At 35.9% G+C, this 20,913-nt stretch overlaps 1 pseudogene; it reads right to left on the reverse strand.

Moving 5' to 3' along the window:
* Positions 1-5,462: 5,462 nt before the first annotated feature.
* On the reverse strand, positions 5,463-8,813 carry LOC124941298 (annotated as a pseudogene).
* Between the last annotated feature and the right edge of the window lie 12,100 nt (positions 8,814-20,913).

A 20,913-nucleotide genomic window follows, 5' to 3' on the forward strand; every position in this document is an offset into this window, starting at 1 on the left:
GGTTGAAAAATATATAATAAGGAAGTTGGATCATGCTCCTCCATCCAAAAAAAAAATTAAATAAGATAAAAAGCAAGATCCGCAATAAGCATTGACAAGATCCAAAATGTGCGGAAAAGTTTTATCCCGGGAATCCCAGTTGTCAGTGTTCATTTTTAACTTTTGTAAACAATTTTCATTAAATTGTTGTTCCTTTCCATTTACTGGGGAGGCAAAAATGACCTCTCTAGTCTCTATTGTACGAGTTGTACTCTCTCTCTATCACTCTCAATCTCCTGTAAAATAATTCAAGTTTGATCAATAAAAGTGTGAACTACGTTGTGTTCGTTCAAATTCAGTCTTCGGTTCCTGGGCATGTTTCTATTCTTTCTCCTTATTTATTTTATGCTTTAATGTTTAGCCTAATAGGCTAATCCCATTATGTGTTAATCATGTCGGCTAACTACCCTACCTAAAAAAAGTAATTAATAAATAATTATAGATTATTTTAGAATATTGAATGGACATTAAAGTTGGATATGAAATGCGAGGCCTTTAATAAAATGATACTTTAATTTTGTGTTCTAAATAAGTCCTTGTTTGACCGCTTTTATGGCGTTTTGGATAATGTGGAACTTTAAATTAAAGATAAGTTTTATAATTGGTTGGCAGACATTTCTATATATTGTAAAATTCATTGTCCCTCTTCAAATTTTATTTGTGAACTATAATATCGTCGAATGTTAGAACTTTGATGTCAATACCAGTAATCGTGTAACCACCTTCGGTGAATTCAACTGGAAAAGCATCAAAGGTTTTGACTTTAATATATATAAAGATCATATTATATGAAGATCCTAAAAACATGGTATTAGAGCCCGGGGGACAGTTATGCTAAGTGATCAATATATATATATTCAATAAAATATAAACAGAACGGCAAAGAGCTTGTTACTATTACTCATGTTCTTAATTCTAAATCATATATTTTCAATTCGCTGGCTATATAAAACTATATATATAATCTTGCATCCCAGATTTTATGTCAGATCATTATTGCGGTAAAATATTATTGGGAATCAATCATATAATGACTAACTATCAAAGTGAAACCTTTGATCAATGTGTTACACTTTCATACATATATGCTATAAAAATGATTCAATGAATATCTACTTGCCCTATCTACTCATTTTCAAGTTTTAATTAGGCGATTATACAACTTTATTTTTATTTTTTAATAATAATTTTTAAAACAGTAAAAAATATATATATATATATATAATATTTTAACATTAAAATTATTACAAGTAATTCCAATAGACATGAATTTTCGAAAAGAAACTCCTTTTCGTACTCTAAAATTAATTAGATTTGAGTGACAACTCTTAAAATCTGTACATATTTAGTAGAGATGGCAATGGATACCCGTATGTCTGATACTCGTGGGTACCCGATAATCGGGTTCGAGTATTTTAAATCGGGTTCGTGGTCGGTGTCGGGCATGGGGAGAAAGAGAAGGTACCTGGTTGGGTACGGGGTCGGGGATGAGGAGTGTGCGAAATCCAAACCCGATACCCGACTATATTAATATTATTGATTTTTTATTAAAGTTTAATGTTTGACTTTTAAAAAATGTTTCATCATTGCAAATGCATCATAAATTTACATAATTTAATTTGATCTTATCCACACTTCACTCCAAACATAGTCATAAATACACTACACTCCAACTTTAATTATTTTATATTCCCCAAAAAATATTTCTCTACATAACTTCAATTTTTATTTTAATAAAAAAATATTACTCTCTCTCATGATTTTTCATATTCAATCTCTAAATTTTTTTCAATGTTCATTCTACTTTTTCTCCACTCTAGTTTATCTTCTTCAAGATTTACAAAAATTATGAGGTAGGTAAGTAATGATTTTATTTTTATTTTTAATATTTCGATATTACTAATGTTAAAATTATTTATTAAGTTGTGTTTTTTTTTCTTCAATCTTTATAATCTTATAAATAATTTAATCGGGTAATGGGGTATCCGTCGGGGATCGGGTACCCGACGAATCAGGGATGGGTATAGAAGTAGAGATACCCGTCGGGTTCGGGGTCGGGGTTGGATAGTGAAATAAAAATCGGGTTCAGGGATGGGTACTTCATTACCCGTGGGTAGGGTACCCGTTGCCATCCCTACAATTTAGTATACTTTGACTTTTTCTCTATAAAGAAATTAAGGTAGGATTTTTCTGGACTTAAATTTTTTCATATTTTAACAAAGTCACAATACGGACTTCGATAATCGAATTGTGAAGAAGCTAATTAGAAAATGAATAATGACTTTAGAGAATAAAACAAACTTGAATGAAATTATGTTTATTGAACTTGTTGAAATAAGAACACGATTATAACTTATATAAAGTAACAAAAACTTAGACATTAAACTAAGAAACTTGAATAGTCTCATTAACTAGAGATAAAACCAAGAGACTTGGACTATCCAAGAGACTCTTAAATAAAAAAAGACACATTAATTATTATGATTACTTTAATTTCTAACACTCCCCTTTAAGGTGATGTCCGATGAACTAGTCCCAACTTAGATCGTAGATCTTCGAAGGACCTTTAGGAAGTTCTTTTGTGAAGATATCAACAACATTGTCTTCACTTATTACCGCAACCATCTCAATGATTCTCTCTAGTACTTTTTCACGAATAAAGTGATTCTCCAACTCAGTGTGTTTTGTCCTCGAATGAAACACATGACTTGAAGTCAATTTAATAACACTCAAATTATCTCCATGGATAGGAACCGACTGATCAAACTTGACATGAAAATCCTCCCATAGTCTACGAAGTCATATGCACTCCTATGTTGCATGAGATGATTCTTTGTATTTCACTTCTTTTGTAGAAAAGGATATCGATCCTTGTTTCTTTCTACTCCAAGATATGCTAGTGTTTCCACAAAGAAAAACAAACCTAGATGTGGACCTTCGATCATCTCAATCTTCAACAAAGTCAGCATCCTCAAATCCTTGCAAGACAAATTTTGTATTTTTTTCGTAGAGTAGACCAATATCTAGTAAGGTATTGAATAACTTCAGAATTTTCTTCGCTTCCTCGAGGTGTGGTTTCCTTGGTTCCTACATGTATCGACTCACCACTACAACTACATAAGCAATGTCAGGCATTTTTATAGTTAGATAAATCAAACTTCCCACAAGAGCACGATACGGACGAGGATTTGATAAACATGTTTCTTCGTCTCGACTTTGTTTGGGATTTAAGTTAAGAGGAGTATAACTCTTTTTTCCATCTGTCATATTAAATTTATCTACCAACTTCTTTGCGTAGTTGATCTGCGATGCAAACAAACCTTTCTTGAAATTTTCGATTTATAGACCAAGGAAAGTTTCAAGTTCACCAAGCTTCTTCATCTCAAAGAGAAGAGAGAACTCATCTTGTACCCGAGCAACCTCATCATAGTTTCTAGTCATCAAGATAATACATCCACATATAGAAGCAACACTACCATCTGTCATTGATGCTTCTTTATAAATAGACTTGAGTTAGATTTTGAAGCTTTATACCCATAAAATTGAAGATATTCTACAATCTGTCCATACCAAGCACGCATGGCTTGCTTTAATCCATATAGTGTCTTCTGAAGTCTACAAACCAATTGGTGATCATCATTCTTCTCGAATCCAGGTGGTTATTCCATATATATTGGGCGACAAGTTCTCCATAGAGAAATGCATTCTTGATGTCCAATTGGCACAACTTCCATTGAGAACTTATTGCTAAGGCTAACATAGTGTGAATTAACGTTATCTTCACAACTGGATTGAATATCTCCTAGTAATATTCTCCACACTTCTGCGAGAATCCTTGAGCGACCAATCTAGCTTTGTATCAATCTATGCTTCTATCAGCCTTTCATTAATTCGATACACCCACTTATATGTGACTGCTTGATTATCAGGAGGCTTCAGAGCGACGTTCTATTTCTCATTCTTCTTGAGAGCATGCATTTCCTCCTCTATTGTTGTCACGCATTCCTTGACATTCTTCCATCATTATAAGAAGCGGGTTCCTCTTCGTCTATTGCGTTTTCCAATAAACAAGAGACAATTGTTTCAAAATTATTATCCCTAAATCGATAGTTTCCAATGTTCAATTTTGGTCGAGATTCCCCATTCTGTTGTAGACTAGATTTTTCCTGATGTGAACATCCTGGTAAACTTTTACTTTCAGCTCTTTCATCAACTAAAGTATCTTGAGCTAAGTTAGGGTTCTCCCTGTCACTATTATCACTATTACAGGAGCTTCTTATAGACGTGGGTAAGAGAAGATTAGTCTGAATAGTTTCCTCAACATCCTTCATGTAGTACAAAGAGATTTCGTCGAAAACAACATCTCTCGACACAATGTATTTGTGGGTTGATTGATCCATACATCGCCACCATTTCCTTCTTTGGTCATAGCTGAGAACTAACATTTGACTACATTTGCGTCCAATTTACTCCTTCTCGAATTTGGAATATGGACATAATATATAGATCCAAAAACTCGAAAATACTTAACACTTGGTTTAAAACCAAAAAGAATCTCGAATGGAAATTTGAACTTATTTGGGCTAAACGGTACTTGATTAATGATATGGAAAACACAACTCATGCCTTCCACCCATAACTACTTTGGTATATTCTTCATATGCAGCCACGACTTACAAGTCTCTATAAGGTGTCGAATCTTTCTTTCGGCAATCCCATTCTATTGTGGGGTCTCTAGACATGAGAGTTCTCCTTTTATGTCATTTTTCCTACAAAACAATTCAAACTCTTTTGAGCAAAATTACCCACCATTGTCTGTCCGTAGTACTCGAATTTTTCTATCTTGTTCTCTTTCTACCGTCTCCTTGAACTCGAGAAATTTAGAGAACACTTCAGACTTCCCTTTCACGAAGTTTGAACATAGAAAAATCATCCACAAACATAAACATATATTTACTTCCCGAGTATGAGGCAGTCCAAGCTGGTCCCATCAAGTCACTATGAACTCGTCCAAAGGACCCTTGCTTCTCGATACAGAGTTGTCGAATGAAAGTTGATGAGCCTTCCTATATGACATCCTTCACACACACTACCCTCCTCGATCCTTAGATATTCATGTAGACCTTCGACAAGTTTCTCTCGAGACATAACACTAAGCTTAGTCATATTGACATGCCCAAGTCTTGCATGCCATAGAAAGGAGGTGCTTTTGTCATTCACATTTTCGATGTACGAATTTGATGCTGAAAGGACAAATAGATCATTTAACCGAGTTCCAGTGTGAGCCACATCCGCCTTGATTTCTTTCACGTTCCTCAAAAACTTTACATCATGTAAACCGAACAACACAAGATTTTTGGCATCTGCAGCATTTGCGACCAAGAAAAGGTTCTTCCGAATTCTTGGAACATGGTAGACATTCTTCATAGTAATTGATTCTCCTTTGTCGCTATCAATGAAAACCGATCCTTCCTTTCTAATTTCGTGAGAGAGTTATCTACCGTGACAATATCATCACCCCTATTATGAACTCGACTCGAAGATAACACGGAATCATCTCTAGCAATGTGATGTTCGCACCCTGAATCGATGATCCACCTATGATCAATCTCATGTTCACCATGCGATGCCTCTATTTGCTTTTCCTTCGAAATCATCACATCGACATGAAAAGAATTGTCTCATTTCTCCTCAACATGCTGATTAGACATTTCTCCTAGATTTGAACTAGAAAAGTTTCCATCCAAATTTACTCAACAATTTTTCTCGAAGTGTCCAGTCTTGCCGCACTTGAAATACTTAAGGGGCTTCTTAGGAATATTTGAAGAATCCTAACATGTTTCTTCCTTCTTTGACTTTCCTTTTTCCAGCTCAATTTCTTCACGAATAATGAATTATTCGACTCCTCCTTTATACTCGTATCAGACATTTGTGCAGCCAACGACTCTTGAGATGACAAGAGATTTTCAAACTCCTCAAGTGAAGGTTGTTAAGCCCAAACTTGAATCGAGGTGATAAATGGCGTATACTCGGGTTGAAGCTCACGAACAATATGTCTCTTAGTTCTAGCCTCTAAAACTTTCTCATATAGGTTTAATAAAAAAAAATGAGCATGTGTTCTTTACCTTAAGTAAGAACTCCGCACTAGTGAAAAAAGACCTTCTAGCCATTGGTAATTGGCAACAGCGATTGGTGAATGACCATTCGCAATTTCCCTATGACGATTGGTTTGTTTTCCAATCGCAATTTCCCTTTACTCTATGGCGATTTGTAAGCGTACCAATCGTAATTTCCCTTTAGTCTTTGGCGATTGGTTAGTATACCAATTGCAACTTCCTTATCAAAAAAAATTAGCGATTGGTTAATAAACCAATCGCCACTTCCTTTATCGAATTTTTTTCCATCAATTTATTCCAATAACAACAAATGAGCAGATGGATTAGAAATCCCTAAACTAGAATGTGAATCCACGTGTGTGGCTGGGGAACCCTGCAACTGTATCATGCCCAACCACAACTCATAGTAAGTCTAGAACCAATCTTCTAATACATGTACACGACAATAATAATATCACTATAAATTTGCAAATTTGTGATGCATGTACATGACAATAACTAAAGAGTTTTACGAATTTTCTCACCATAACAAATATAAAGTATGTCACTGATAACAAACATGTATTTTGTCAGATCTATTTCTATAATATCACCACATGAATCATCCATTTCAACAACAATAAGAAAGGAAGAAAGGTCAAACGTCTTAACGTGCGCGTTTGAGGTTTGATTGTACATACATGGCTGAATTTCATGGACAACAACACCAGAATGGATTCATTTCACGTATGTTGATGATGTTGATGAGAGAAGCGGCGATCATCCAAATGGATTCAATCATCTATTAACAATACCTTCAAAGTAAAATGAGATTGTTGCTGAAATTTAGAAATAAGTGAGGATAATGTCTCAGCTAACATTGAGTTTGATAACTATATCTTTTAAACCATTTGAAATTGTATTTGAATTAGAATGTAAGCCCATTGGGAAACACTGATCCGGGTCTGGGTTTTGACGATATACCGTCTGATAAATTTATTTGAAAACACATGTCATTATTCTATGATGCTATCTTAGATTCTCAGTCCTAGTTTGTCAAAACTGGGGGACAAATGAATAGGTTGAACACATGAAAATGCCAAATAGATTATTTGAAAGCATGATACAGATCACTGAGAGAGGAGTAACAGCATCTTGAAAAACATCATTCTGAAATAGGTTCATTTGATAAGTGTTACATAAAACCACATAATTCTTTATATTAAGATAGGATATAGTAAGCTTTGAATGACTTAACTCGGTAGTCAAAAGACAACATTAACACTTGAAAAATAATTAAATTACTTCATCAGTTTCACATTTTATTAAATGAACTTGCGTATCAAGTACATACAATATATTTTCAATTAGTATAATCAACATTTATTTTCCAGATACTAATCTAATTCAGCACTTAAAATTCAGTATAACATTCAACACTTAATTTTCAGTTTATCAAGCACACCCCTAATTAAAATAAAATGTGAGGACTGGAACATATGTATCAATCAAAATACAAACCTGAGCAGGTAGTAAAAGGGGGCTTGGAGACTTTAGTTGATTGTTCAAGAATGACATAATGAGTGTAGAACCAGACCCTTGAGCACTATATCCAACTCTCTCATAAGATCCAACGACATCATACGTGAATACACACCCCTTTCCTAATATGTTAAAATATAAAATGCTCTTGATGTGAATGATGAGAATAAGAGTTTAATGAGATCAGAAATCACACCATTGTACCTTCACTGTCAAGACCATCCAACACATTGAATGTGTAATAAGGAAAGAAGCGTTTGTAGTAGAGTGTGTTAGAAAGAAACTGAGCCATAGCATGGCAACTCATCTACTTATTATGTTGATTCTGATAAGTCTGTCAATTATCAAGAAAAAATAAACATCACTCTGTGCATTACAGGCGAACAACTCTAGAGAATGTGAAATGAAAATAATTACATTTCACAGAAACTAGAAAGTAAGACGCACAAATATGACCAATTCATCTATTATCATATGACTTCTGAAATTGAATTAGTTAACAAATATGAAAAAACAAAATGTATACAGTGAAGCACATACACATATCTAATTTCTTGTTAAGATTCATAGATAAAGCTAGGTTAGAAATTAACTACGTCGATATTTGATTACCATCCATAAAGGTTATCCCTAAATACAGTCATTATTAAACCAAGAAAACAAGTAAAATCTTCCCTGTTAACAGTCAATGAAGCTTGATATGTTTTTCTCTTACACGACAAGGATGAAAAAACTGATAAAGCCAAGACCAGTCACCAGATAGATCTAATCTTGTAAAAAATGATTGTTGACAACAAATAACCTAAAAGATTGAAATCCTTTATCATAGTATAATGATAGAGAAAACTGCTTCCCCAAAAAATGTAATCAAATTTTCAAGCAATTATGTTACAAAATAATGATGCCAACAATATCTCACTATAATAAAGTACCTAGCTATCAATAGCTCTTGCATGAATGATGAATCTCATATCATCTAGAAATCCTAAAGAGGCCATCTAAATTTTATCTAATCTGCAACCGTAATCATTATCCTTCTTTGAATACTTACCAAGTGTCTATCTGCCAAAACCTTTTGCAAAGCTCTCACATCAGCTTGAAATCCTGAAGAGGCCATATAAGCTTTATCTGCTCTCTAAGATAAAAAAAATTATTTCATGTTAGAAAGGAAGTACTTTTGGGCTTTGGCTCGTAATCATAGACAGACACAACAATCTTTTCGACTTTAAACAAATAAAAAAATATATTCTTTAGTTAATGAGATCTAATTGAACAGACCAGAAAATCTAAACTTCATAACTACATCTCTCCAACCATAACAAAACTGTATGCTCCATGCTGACTTAGGAAAATCCCACTACTAAGTCATGAACACTCCAAACTAATGTTGCCATCAAACAATATATACAGTCATATGGATCTTATTTGTTATCACAAAGTAATCTACATAATAGCTTTTATAACAAAAATACTATGATTTAGATCATGATCTGGAAATACTTTCAATTTCAAATAACTTGGGGAGTATGATAAGAACAGGCAAAGAGAGGAAATAAGTAAAAACCTTTATAAGAAGAATGGCGACATCATCTTGAGATTCTTCAATGGATTGATTACCACACTTGTTGCAACAAACATTATGACTAATGTTTCTTGCTCTGGCATCTTCAATTCGAACATTGGTCACTGAATCATAATCTTCACTAGTCATTTGTGAAACCCTACAAATATTCATTTTACAAACTTATGAAACTAAACCAAACCAATCACCTATTCAGCATAAGCTTAACCAAATTTCATTCAGGCATTTTATCGAACACATGGAATACACTATCATTGGAAACAAAACAACATTAAGAACTATCCGTGATATATTCCAAAATCACATACGAAAGAGGAGAAACTAAACTACACGTAGTTGGCGACTTTAACCTTTTTATATCCCAAGTTAACGGAACATGGCAAGTATGAGGGAAAATCTCTAACCCTATCACACTTGCCTACTATATTTTATAGAAAAGTTTGATCACGTGTCTTTTGTACACGCACCAAGAAACCAAAATCGCTTTGTCGATGCTCTAGCTACGCTAGTATCTATGACCCAAATTCCTGTTAGGATTAAGGTCAAACCTCTGAAGATTTGTTAGAAACGAAAATCCGAATTCGAAGTCGGATTGGTAGCCTCTATTCAAGTGCCCACCAAACCATGATTCGATATTCTTCAAAACAATATCATTTGTGGAGAATATATGTTCCATTTCTGAGCTAAGGAACGAAGAATCATTCACCAGTATTGCACCAACTATACTTAAATATCTAATAAGTTATACAGATGCTCTTTTGATGGTCAAAATATGTTCTACGTTGATTGTCCCGAAGCACGACGAATGATAGAAGAGTACACGCAGGTGTGTGTGGTCCACACATGAATGGACTAGCCCTTGCCAAGAAAATACTATACCTCAGATATTATTGGCAAAAAATTGAGCAAGAGTGTGTCAGCTATGTGAAAAGTTGTCACTAATGTCAAGTCTATACTAATCTAAAGCTTACTCCAGCATTTTGTAATACTACATGACATCAACATGGCCCTTTTTGATATGGGGCATCAATGTCATTAGGAAAATCTATCCCCATGCTTCCAATGGACATGATTTCATACTCGTAGCCATCGACTATTTTTCTAAATGGGTTGAGGCAGCATCTTATAAGATTCTCAAGTCTACTCAAGTAGCAAAATTTATTTGAATCAACAACATAGCTAGGTACGGAGTACCTCATGTTATTATCTAGGATAATAGAAGACACTTCCAAGGAAAGGTTTTATCCTTGCTCAAAGAGTTCAAAATTGAACATCACAAATCTTCATCCAATCGACCCCAAACTAACAGCGCGGTCGAGGCGGCTAACAAGAATGTGATCAAGATCATAAAGAAGATGACCAGCACATATAAGGATTGCATGGAAAACTATCATTTGCTTTGTGGGGATATCGTACTATTGTTCGTACATCGACAGACGAGACTCCCTATTCTCTGGTATAGAGTATGGATGTCGTACAACCCATCGAGATTGAAATCCCCACACTAAGGGTCATGTTGGAATCTCACTTTGTTGATGAAGATTGGGTAAAATTTTGATACTACTAGTTGACTTTGATGGAAAATTACAAGTTGGATGCATTATGCAAAACCCAAGCTTACCAAAAATGAATGGCTGATACCTTTAATAGATAGGTCAAGCCTAGAAGCCTAAAAGAAGGTGATCTGGTACTCAAGGTTAACCGAGAACTGTTAGACCCTAGGGGTAAGTTCCGACCACGATGGGAAGGTCCCTTCCTCATCAAGAAAATCATTTATGGATGTGCAGTTTGCCTTTCAGCAGTTGAAGGTGAAGAATTTATTGTTCCATACAACATAGACGCCCTAAAAGGATAGTATGTGTAATATCATTTCGCGCAAAATCACGGCTCTAATCTAGCCTTAGAAGGATTACAAAGGCTCTAATCTAGCCTTAGAAAGATTACAACGACTCCGATCTAACCTTAGCAGGATTATCACGGCACCAATCCAGACTTAGTATACGATTACGATGGCTCCCAATCCAGCCTTACCAGGATTAAGACAAGTTTAGTCCTTAGCGTCTAATCGACTCCGATAGAATATGGCTATGCCATAATTCCCAATAGTTAGTCCCCATTTAGGAGTGGACTAATTGACTTCTAGTCTTGTACGACTATGTCAAATTTCTCAAGGATTAGTCCCCATCCTCTAAAGGACTAATCAAATCACTAGTCTTGTAGGACCATATTACAATTTCCCAGAGTTAGCCCTAGTCATGAGTGTACTAATCGACCTCTAGCATTGTACGGTTATGTCATACTGTTACGGTCTGCTCACCAAAGCCTCGGTCCTAAAATATTTGCAGCACCTGTCTCTCGACCCTAGTGTGCATATGGGCCAGTTTATGTTTTTTATTGAATAATTGTGTTTTGTTTCATTTCTCTCTTATTTCTCTTAAACGGAATTCTGTTATTTTGGAAGTAGTTGTAACCGAAAACTTTTGGGTAATTCAGCCTCTTTAAATGTTGATGCCCACCCCACTTTTGGGGGTTATGAATTGAAGTTTATGAACTTGGTGCTCTAAATTATCTCTCGGCCCTTAACCTCTTTCTTGGATTACTAGGTGTATTCTAGTGGTATTCTCTTCTCACCACGGTTTCTTCTCTCTTTAACCTCGAATTCTTTCCTCACTCTATGTCCGCTGCGTTTGAGTATTGAATTCCATTATTGGTCCCAAAAATCAAGAACCCGTTTCTTGAATTAAAGAACTCGAAGGGCTCGGTTATGGTTTAAAGTGTAACAATTGGTATCAGAGCTGGACGATTCTCCAATGGTAGAAACTCACCAGCAAACAGAAATGGAAGCACTAAAGTTCCTAATAGAAGGATTGTCCCAACAATCAGCCGCTACGCAAGACATTTTGCACCAACACATGACTGAATCGGCTGCCTTGCATGGTACCCTTAAACATCAGATGGTCGAACTAACAATAATATAGACGAAAGATTCAATGTTGCTGAAGAAAGACTTGCAGCAATCGAAAGTGCCGCATCGGGTAAGGGCCAAGATCCCCGCGCCGGCCCCGATGATCAAGATGAGCCTTCTTGTCATGGTCCTCCATATAGACCCCAGCATCCCAGCCAGAACCGCGACCAACACTATGTTCCTCCCACTCGGCTAACCAAGGTCGATTTTGCTCGGTTTGATGGGTCGGATGTCGAGGGCTAGTTGATATCCGCCAAGAAATTCTTCAGGGTGGACAAGACCAAGAATGACACTAAATTAGATATCGCCCCATTCACTTTTCTGGCGAAGCAAAAATGTGGCACGGGTCATATCTTCAGAACCGCGACCAAAAGGAAGCATTGTCATGGGATGTGTTTAAAAGAGACCTTGTGGCGCAATATGGGTCCTCTATACATGACACTCCAATGAGGCAGCTGATGAATTTGAAACAGGTTGGTTCGGTCCAAGAATATAATTTCCGGTACATGTCGATCTCTCAAAAGTTATTACATATGCCAAGGGACTACGTCATAGATTGCTACTTGTCCGGTCTAAGGGAAGAGATTGCGAACTATATCAGGTTGCGATTCCCAGATTCTTTAAACAAAGCCATGGCCATGGCTAAGGTCCAAGAAGCAACGTATCGGTCCCTAATGTGCAGCGGGCACTTGTACAGCGCCGAAGCACCGTTGTTGCCCAAGCCATCGAATATCAACACAGCCTGGCCGAGCACCAATACCGATTTCAAGAACTCATCATATGGGTCATGTTAAGCAATTAGACCCGGTCTCAATGGATGAAAGGCGAAAGAATGGCCTATACTACTCTTGCAATGAAAAATGGCAACCAAACCATAGATGTAAATCAAAGTTATTCATGGTCTAGGCCAATCAAGAAGACCAAGAACCCGATCAAGAACTTGTCTTTGATGATCTACCTTCGTTGCTCGGCCTAGGGGATGAACTATCCATATCCTTACATGCCTTGACCGGGTCTAAAGCTTTTCAAACGCTCTAGATTCTTGGCAAAGTTGGGAACCTATCGGTAATGATCCTGATCGATACAGGCAGCACCACAATTTTATCAATAGCAGGATTTTGGAGAAAATAGACCTTAAAAGCATAGCAACCCGGGTGCAATCGGTTAGATTGGTCGATGGGTCTAATGTGTTATGCTCTAGTGTTTGCAAAGACTTGAAGTGGTCGATGGAAGGCAATGAATATCAAATAGAAATGAAGGTAATTTCTATGGACGGATATGATATTATGTTGGGCATTGAATGGTTGATTACTCTAGGCCCGTCATCTTAGGACTTCGAAAAGCTGACCCTATCCTATGAGAAGCAAGACAGAACCACGGTCCTAAAGGGGATTCCTCGGTCGTAGGCCACTTTGATGCATGGAAACCAGCTGGAAAAGACTTTAGATGAATGTAGTGTTGCTGCCAAAATTCAAATAAAGAGTAAGCCCGAAGGCCAAACTGTTTCACTCGCGGCAATGACCTTGGAAGATATTCCTGAAGATCTAATTAGAAACTTTGGCTCCTTTGATGCCGTTGTTATGCTGGTTCAGGAAAAATACTTGGCCTGGATTTTTGAAGACACTATAGAGTATAATCGAAGATGGAATAAATTATTTTTGCACCAGGCGCTGGAGACATTGCAGCAACAAAGGTCAGCTCTAAACGAAGAAAAACTCGACCTTGTGTGCACAGAAATTCCATACATGGGCGAAATGGCGAGGACCCGACCAACATCACTACTGAAACGATTCTGCCGAAAGATTTTTAAGAAGACCGGTCCTATGCGGCGAAGCTTGCTGAACATTCTGAAGCTCGACCAAAGCAATAGTCTTTTTTGAAGTTTCGAGGATGCACATTAGAGGCTGACCAGTCCACGTTCTTTTCGTCGAGGGCGACGAACCTTGAAGGGGGAGATTATGTTACGGTCTGCTCACCAAAGCCTCGGTCCTAAAATATTTGCAGCACATGTCTCTCAGCCCTAGTGTGCATATGAGCCAGTTTATGTTTTTTATTGAATAATTCTGTTTTGTTTCCTTTCTCTCTTATTTCTCTTAAACCGAATTCTTTTATTTTAGAAATAGTTTAACCGAATACTTTTGGGTAATTCAGCCTCTTTAAATGCTGATGCCCACCCCATTTTTCGGGGTTATGAATTGAAGTTTATGAACTTGGTTCTCTAAGTTATCTCTTGGCCCTTAACCTCTTTCTTGGACTACTAGGTGTATTCTAGTGGTATTCTCTTCTCACCCCAGTTTCTTCTCTCTTTAACCTCGAATTCTTTCCTCACTCTATGTCCGCAGCGTTTGAGTATTGAATTCCATCATTGGTCCCAACAATCAAGAACCCATTTCTTGAATTAAAGAACTTGAAAGGCTCGGTTATAGTTTAAAGTGTAACACATACCTTCCTAGAGTTAGTCCCCAACCAGGAGTAGATTAATTGAAGCTCTAATCCTGTAGGAAAATGTTAAAATTCCCCAAAAATTGGTCCCTATTTCAGAATGGACTAATCAGCCTCTAGTATTGTAATACTACATTGGAAATACCGAACTAGTCCTCAACTTCGAGTGGACTAGTCGACCTCTTATTTTGTATAAATACGTCATCATGAACCAAGGGAGAACTACATGAGACTTGATTCTTCCAAAATAAAATAAAAGAACATTTCAAGGACAAATGAAAGATAAGTAGAAAGCCTTTATATAGGTCCGGTCTCAATAAGCTCAAGAATCTAAACCAACACCAACATAAAATAAATGAATTATTTCTAGTTCTATCCACACGGAATCTTAGGAAAGTGGGAACCTTGATTCTTTCCATCAACTGGTGATAAGGATTTTAGGAAACAAGTAAGGGCTAAAGTCAAGGGCATCCCCTTGTAATCAAACTATGATTGATCTCCCAAATCAAAACCCCGAGTATCAAGAAAACTCATATCGATGGATATCCTTAATAAGCTCGTTTTCGTGCTACGCGATTATCCAGAAAATTAACCCTCAAGGGAAGGCTTTTGAAAACGAACTAGAATAAACCCCCAAAAGCCAAGCACAAACGGCAATTTGAGAAGGGACATCTCATTCCCTTTTGTACAAGAGAACAGTGAGAACTACACTCAAGGCTTCAAAAAAGGAGATAAACAAAAATCCCTCGCAAGTTGAGGTGAAGTCATTGTTTATGCTCACTCGGGCGACTATCACGATGTCTATTAAAAGAGTAGAACATCTTAATTCCTCCTAATCCACCCGGGGACCAAAAAAATGTAAAAAACACTCTCGTGTAGGTTGAGGTGTTGAAATCACCGTTTATGCTCACTCGGACGGCTGTCTCGATGACTATCGCAAGAGAAAAATGTATTAATTCCTACATATTTACCCCGGAAGTCAAAACAAAAAAAAATAAAACAAAAGAACATTTCTATAGTCGGAAAGTTGAAACTCTCTCTATGATTATACCTTGAATAATCAAACTTTTAAATAATTGTGGCCCATGGCAAAAGCAACCAAAAATTTAACTAAACATGATCCTATTTTTATGGACACCTTCCCCGCAAGTTAATATATTGGATAATCGTTTACACGAGATTGAATTTATCAACCATATCTTAACGTAGGAGAAAAAGGAACTCGGGACCTTTCAAAAAATGAGACAATCCCTATCAACACATGAGTGCTCATGTCCTAGCCCCAAACACGTTTTGAATTCAAGTCACCCTACTACATAATTAAGACCAGGGTTTCTTCTACTTTCAAACCTTGTTTGAGACAGAATTGGGAATAGTTTATTCCCCAAGTAGCTTTTGTTAAATCTCCCCACCTTACAAATTAATAAAACAATTGGTCGATGTGTCAACCAAGTTGTGAAGAACACTTTATAAAGCCGAAGGGAAAAGTTTATGTTAAAACATTCCCTAAATCCCCAAAGCGTCGACAACTTCACATGGTTGTGAAGGACACTATGCAAGATCAAGAGAAAAACTCTATAGGAAAGCTTTCTAAGTGTTAAAATCCCCACAGGTCAATGTTTTTAACCCAGTTGTGAAGGACACTTTGTCAAGTCTAGAAAATATAAGTTGCCAATCAGGATGGCTCCTCTCGTGAACAATCCCCAACAAAAGTTGGACACTTCAATCAGTTATGAAGGTCACTTGGTACAAGACATCTCTAAATCCCTAGTTAATGGGCACAAAATATCATTGTTATGATTCTTAAAGCCCAATTGAAATAGGAATCTATATAGATTATTGTCATAACCTATCTCCAATAGATTGGCGACTATAAGGGTTATTGTTGTAACATCCCCTCAGAGTGATTGTTTTTCTTGTCCCTTACCAAAGTAGGCCCTATCTCCACATAGGTATATATGCGGGTCATCATTATGAACATTCCCCACCAGCGTGATTGTTGTTGATTGTCTTATTTATAGGTCGTTATATAACCTATATCCTAAGAGATTGTAAAGATCCCCATAGAGCGATGGTCGCTACACAGCATGATTGTTATACCACCCAACATGATTGTTGTCATGTCACTCTGAAGATCTTCCTTCATCCTCAGCAGAGAATTCTCTTCATTCCCTAGAAAAATCCTAGTTGTGGTTACCATCTCCTATAGTAAGTCCTATTGTATTACAAGCATCCTCGAGAGTCATTGTGATGACTAATCTCTAGTAGTGGATTCCATCTGTTGATGAACATGGTATAATTATTATCACTATCCTCGAGAGTCTTATCACTATTCCTGTAGGATTTTATTCCTAAGAGAGCATTCCTTAGAAGAGTCCCACTTCTCGATAGGTAGTCTTACTGACATGATACTCTTCCTCATAAAAAGTTCTTTTTAATCCTTGTGTGAGCCATATCTATTGATAGGCACCATCGGTCATTGTTATGATAGGATATTATAATAATTTATTCCCAGCCAGAGTTATGTTCACTCCTTAGCATGATAAGACTATTGCAATAGTTTATCCTCAACAAGATCCAAACATAGAAGAAAATGAGCCATTTTCATTACTCATCCCTAGCAACATTGTATTGTCTTCCCATCGTATGATAAGACTATTATGATAGTTTATCCCCGATAGAAAACAACCGGGAAAGAAAGATCACATGATATCCTCATCCATGAGTCATTGTTATGACTCTTCACCAGCATCTGGTGCCATCGAGGTTTTATCCTTCTACCTCACTATAGGTTATGGTACAAATTTTTATGATCAAACCTCGAACCCACGTTTTCCAAAAACTAAGTTTATTTTTTTCAAACTCAGTTTCAAAGGGGAATTTTGTAAGCATGAAGATTTGACTTGCCCTATTTTCAAATAATATTATTGTTTTTAATAATATTAAAATAATATTTGGGATTTTTATATTCAAAATAACTTAAAGGAGAAATTAAAACCTAATTAAGGGTTAATTATTGTGATATTAAACCCTTATTAAGGAAATTATTCAAAATTCCAAAAATAATTTGAGAATAAAATATTGTATTTAATTTACCAAAAATTGACCAAAAAAGAGGGTAAAAATATTTAATTGTGATTTAATCATAAATTATGTTTAATTTATGACTTAAGCCAACTAAATAAAATACCCCAAATTCCCAAAAATACCAAAAAAATAAATTATGATCATAATTATTATTATGATTCCAAAAATATTTTTTGTGGGATTTTATGTGAAGAAATGCATTTAAAAGGGATTAAAAATCGATTTTTAATAAACTTTTAAATAAAAATAAATTGGTAATCCTGTATATCAAAAATTGTGTTAAGTCTTTGCAGAAGGATTCTGGACCATCATATGAACGCCCAGATCGCATCCAACAGCCTAGAATGCACCAGGCCTCCACTACAATAGATCCAGCGCGCAATCAACCGCACTAGATCAACTAACGGGACTAATTAATCCCGTTAGTCAAGTCACTGACTGCCCAATGGAACGCATGATGTTGTTAGCCGAAACGATGTCGTTTTGAGCATCTTCTTTGCTGGGACGATGTGCTCACTAGAATCGCAACCTCGCTGGCGTGATTCTTCTAGATGCTCTAGCTTCCTCCACAGGCGATCAAATCCTTTTATTTTTTTGTCCATGTGCTCCTCTCGTCAACGCCTATGATAGCCCTCTATCTAAAAGCATTATCCTTCCCTAGATAAGACTACCAGCTGCTAGATAGGATTTTAGGGATAAATTCTTCAGAGGTTAAAATTGTCTCAAATTATTCCTCCTCAACCGACATTCCCCTACTATAAATACTTCTCCACGGTTTGTCGACCAAACCATCAAACAATTATCCCACAATCACCGGATTTAATCACCTGTAATCAAACATTGAAGATTCAACGAACTAGTTTTTGTTAAAACATGTTCTGACGATCCAAACTTCGATCCAGTCCCTTGAATAGCTGCCAACACACCATAGGAGTGTTCTCTCACTGTTGGTATGCATCCATATCGTTTGTATTATGATTTGTGATTGGAAAATTTAAATTTTTTCAAATTTTCTTGTTTGATCATGTTCTTAAGCTTGATTATGTGATTTCTTTATTAAAAATCATTATATATATCATGTATGATTTTTTTGTTGAAAGAGAATCGATCAAATCAACCTGAATCAAAAAAATTGAAAATCAAAGTTTGAAAACTGATTTTTTAAAATCTGTGTTCTTGGTTTAAATTTGAATTTTTTGATCTAGTTAGTTTATATACATGTTTGTTAACATGTTTGAATGATTTCCAAGCAACTGTAATCATGTTTTAATCTTGTTTGATAAAACTAAAATTTTAAAAATAAAGCTTGAAAATTAGATTTTTGAAAGTATGTGTTCTTGCTTTTAATTCGGATTTTTGGATCCATTTAGTTGTTATAAATGTTTGTTAACGTGTTAGGATGAAATTCAAACAAATGTTTCATCACTTTGATCATGTTTGATCAAATTTTATTTTGAAAAATTTTGGATTTTTATTCAATCTTCAAAAATTGTTTTAATGATGTTATGATGTTTTTGTTTTGTCTTAGATCAATTATATTCATCTTTTTAAAGCTAATGGAACAAAAATCAGGCCTTAAAATGGCCTAATTTGAAATATTCTAAAATTTGACCTAGAAATTGTGTTCTAAAATTAATCCATGTAAAGACTTCAAAATAATTATTTATGTTAGGGCTTTTATTCTTCATGATCATATTAACTTACTATAGTTTACGGATCATGATTTCATGATATCAATCAAAATTTATGGACTTCTGAAATTTTGGACCAAAATAAGAACACTCGGTCCTAAGGTTTTAGCCTAGGACCGAGAAAATGAACCCCATTTCAAAACTTAAGATCGAGAAAATGCACTTGGACCGAGGACTATGACCGAGTTTTCTTACCTAAGACTGAGTTTTCTTACCCAAGACCGAGTTTTCTGACCTAGGACTGGAGTTCTTCAGCTAGGACCGAAGACCAGGACCGGTGTTCTTCAGATATGACCAAGGATTACTGAGTTTTCAAACCCTAGGACCGAAGACTAGGACCGATAAACATAACCTTAAGATTGAGCCCTCACTTAGCCTAGGACCGATAAACTTAATCCTAGGACCAAGCCCTCACTTAGCCTAGGACCGATAAACCTAACCCTAGGACCGAACCATCACTTAGTCTAGGACCGGTAAACCTAACCCTGGGACCGATCTCTCACTTAACCTAGGACCGGTAAACCTAACCCTAGGACCGATACCTCACTTGACCTAGGACCAGTAAACTTGACCGTAGCCCTAAACCTAAGACCGGTAGGACTGAGCCTCCTGAGCCTAGGACCGAGCTCTCTAGTCCCTTGACCCATGTAACCGAGCCCTAGTCTGGACTACCCCGGTCTTAACCGAGCCCAACCGAGCCTAGATTGGCCAAACCGACCCAGACCCTAGGACTTCAGTACTAAGACCTATTTGGTTCCAATTTTCAAAATCCAAAATTATTTTTGTAATTTTGGAACCTGAACCCATTTTCAAATAATCTCGGAAGGTTAGAAAATGATATTTTTATATTTTTCGGGATATTTACTAAACCAATGTCTTGGATAAGGACCCGTTTGAAATTTATTTTCAAATTCTAACATTCTCCTCTGATATTTTCAGGTTTTGTTAAATATGAACATCAACGCAATAGGTACACACCCCTTTTAAATAATTTTGTACAATTATTTAAAGCTCATCCTTATTTAGGACCATTGGACTACTAATTACAGATAAAGAATGATAAAAGTAGATTTATAAAAGTCAGACTTTGTTTGTTTTAGAAGAATTTTTAAAAAGCATCCTTAAGTGGGCGCGGAGTACATAACGCGAAAGTCCTTTTAAAAGCGTAAACAGACAACGAACCACCTTTTTTTAGAAACTCTAGTATAAATACGTGTGTACACGTATCATTTTATTGATTTTCATAAAATCTCTTGGCGACTCTGATTCTCAAGTAAATAATCTTTAAATTAATTTTGTTTAATTAATTTAAATCGGGTTCATGTTATATTGTTATTTAGCCTCACATATTTTTAAAATTTGAACAAATGATTAATTATTTTTACATAGTTAATTTCTTACTGCTTCAGGTATTTTCAAAAAATTTTAAAAACTAAATGTTTTATTTTAAAAGATGTTTGTCACACAAAT

This window comes from Impatiens glandulifera, chromosome 1 (genome assembly GCF_907164915.1).
Source record: "Impatiens glandulifera chromosome 1, dImpGla2.1, whole genome shotgun sequence".
Taxonomy (NCBI): domain Eukaryota; kingdom Viridiplantae; phylum Streptophyta; class Magnoliopsida; order Ericales; family Balsaminaceae; genus Impatiens; species Impatiens glandulifera.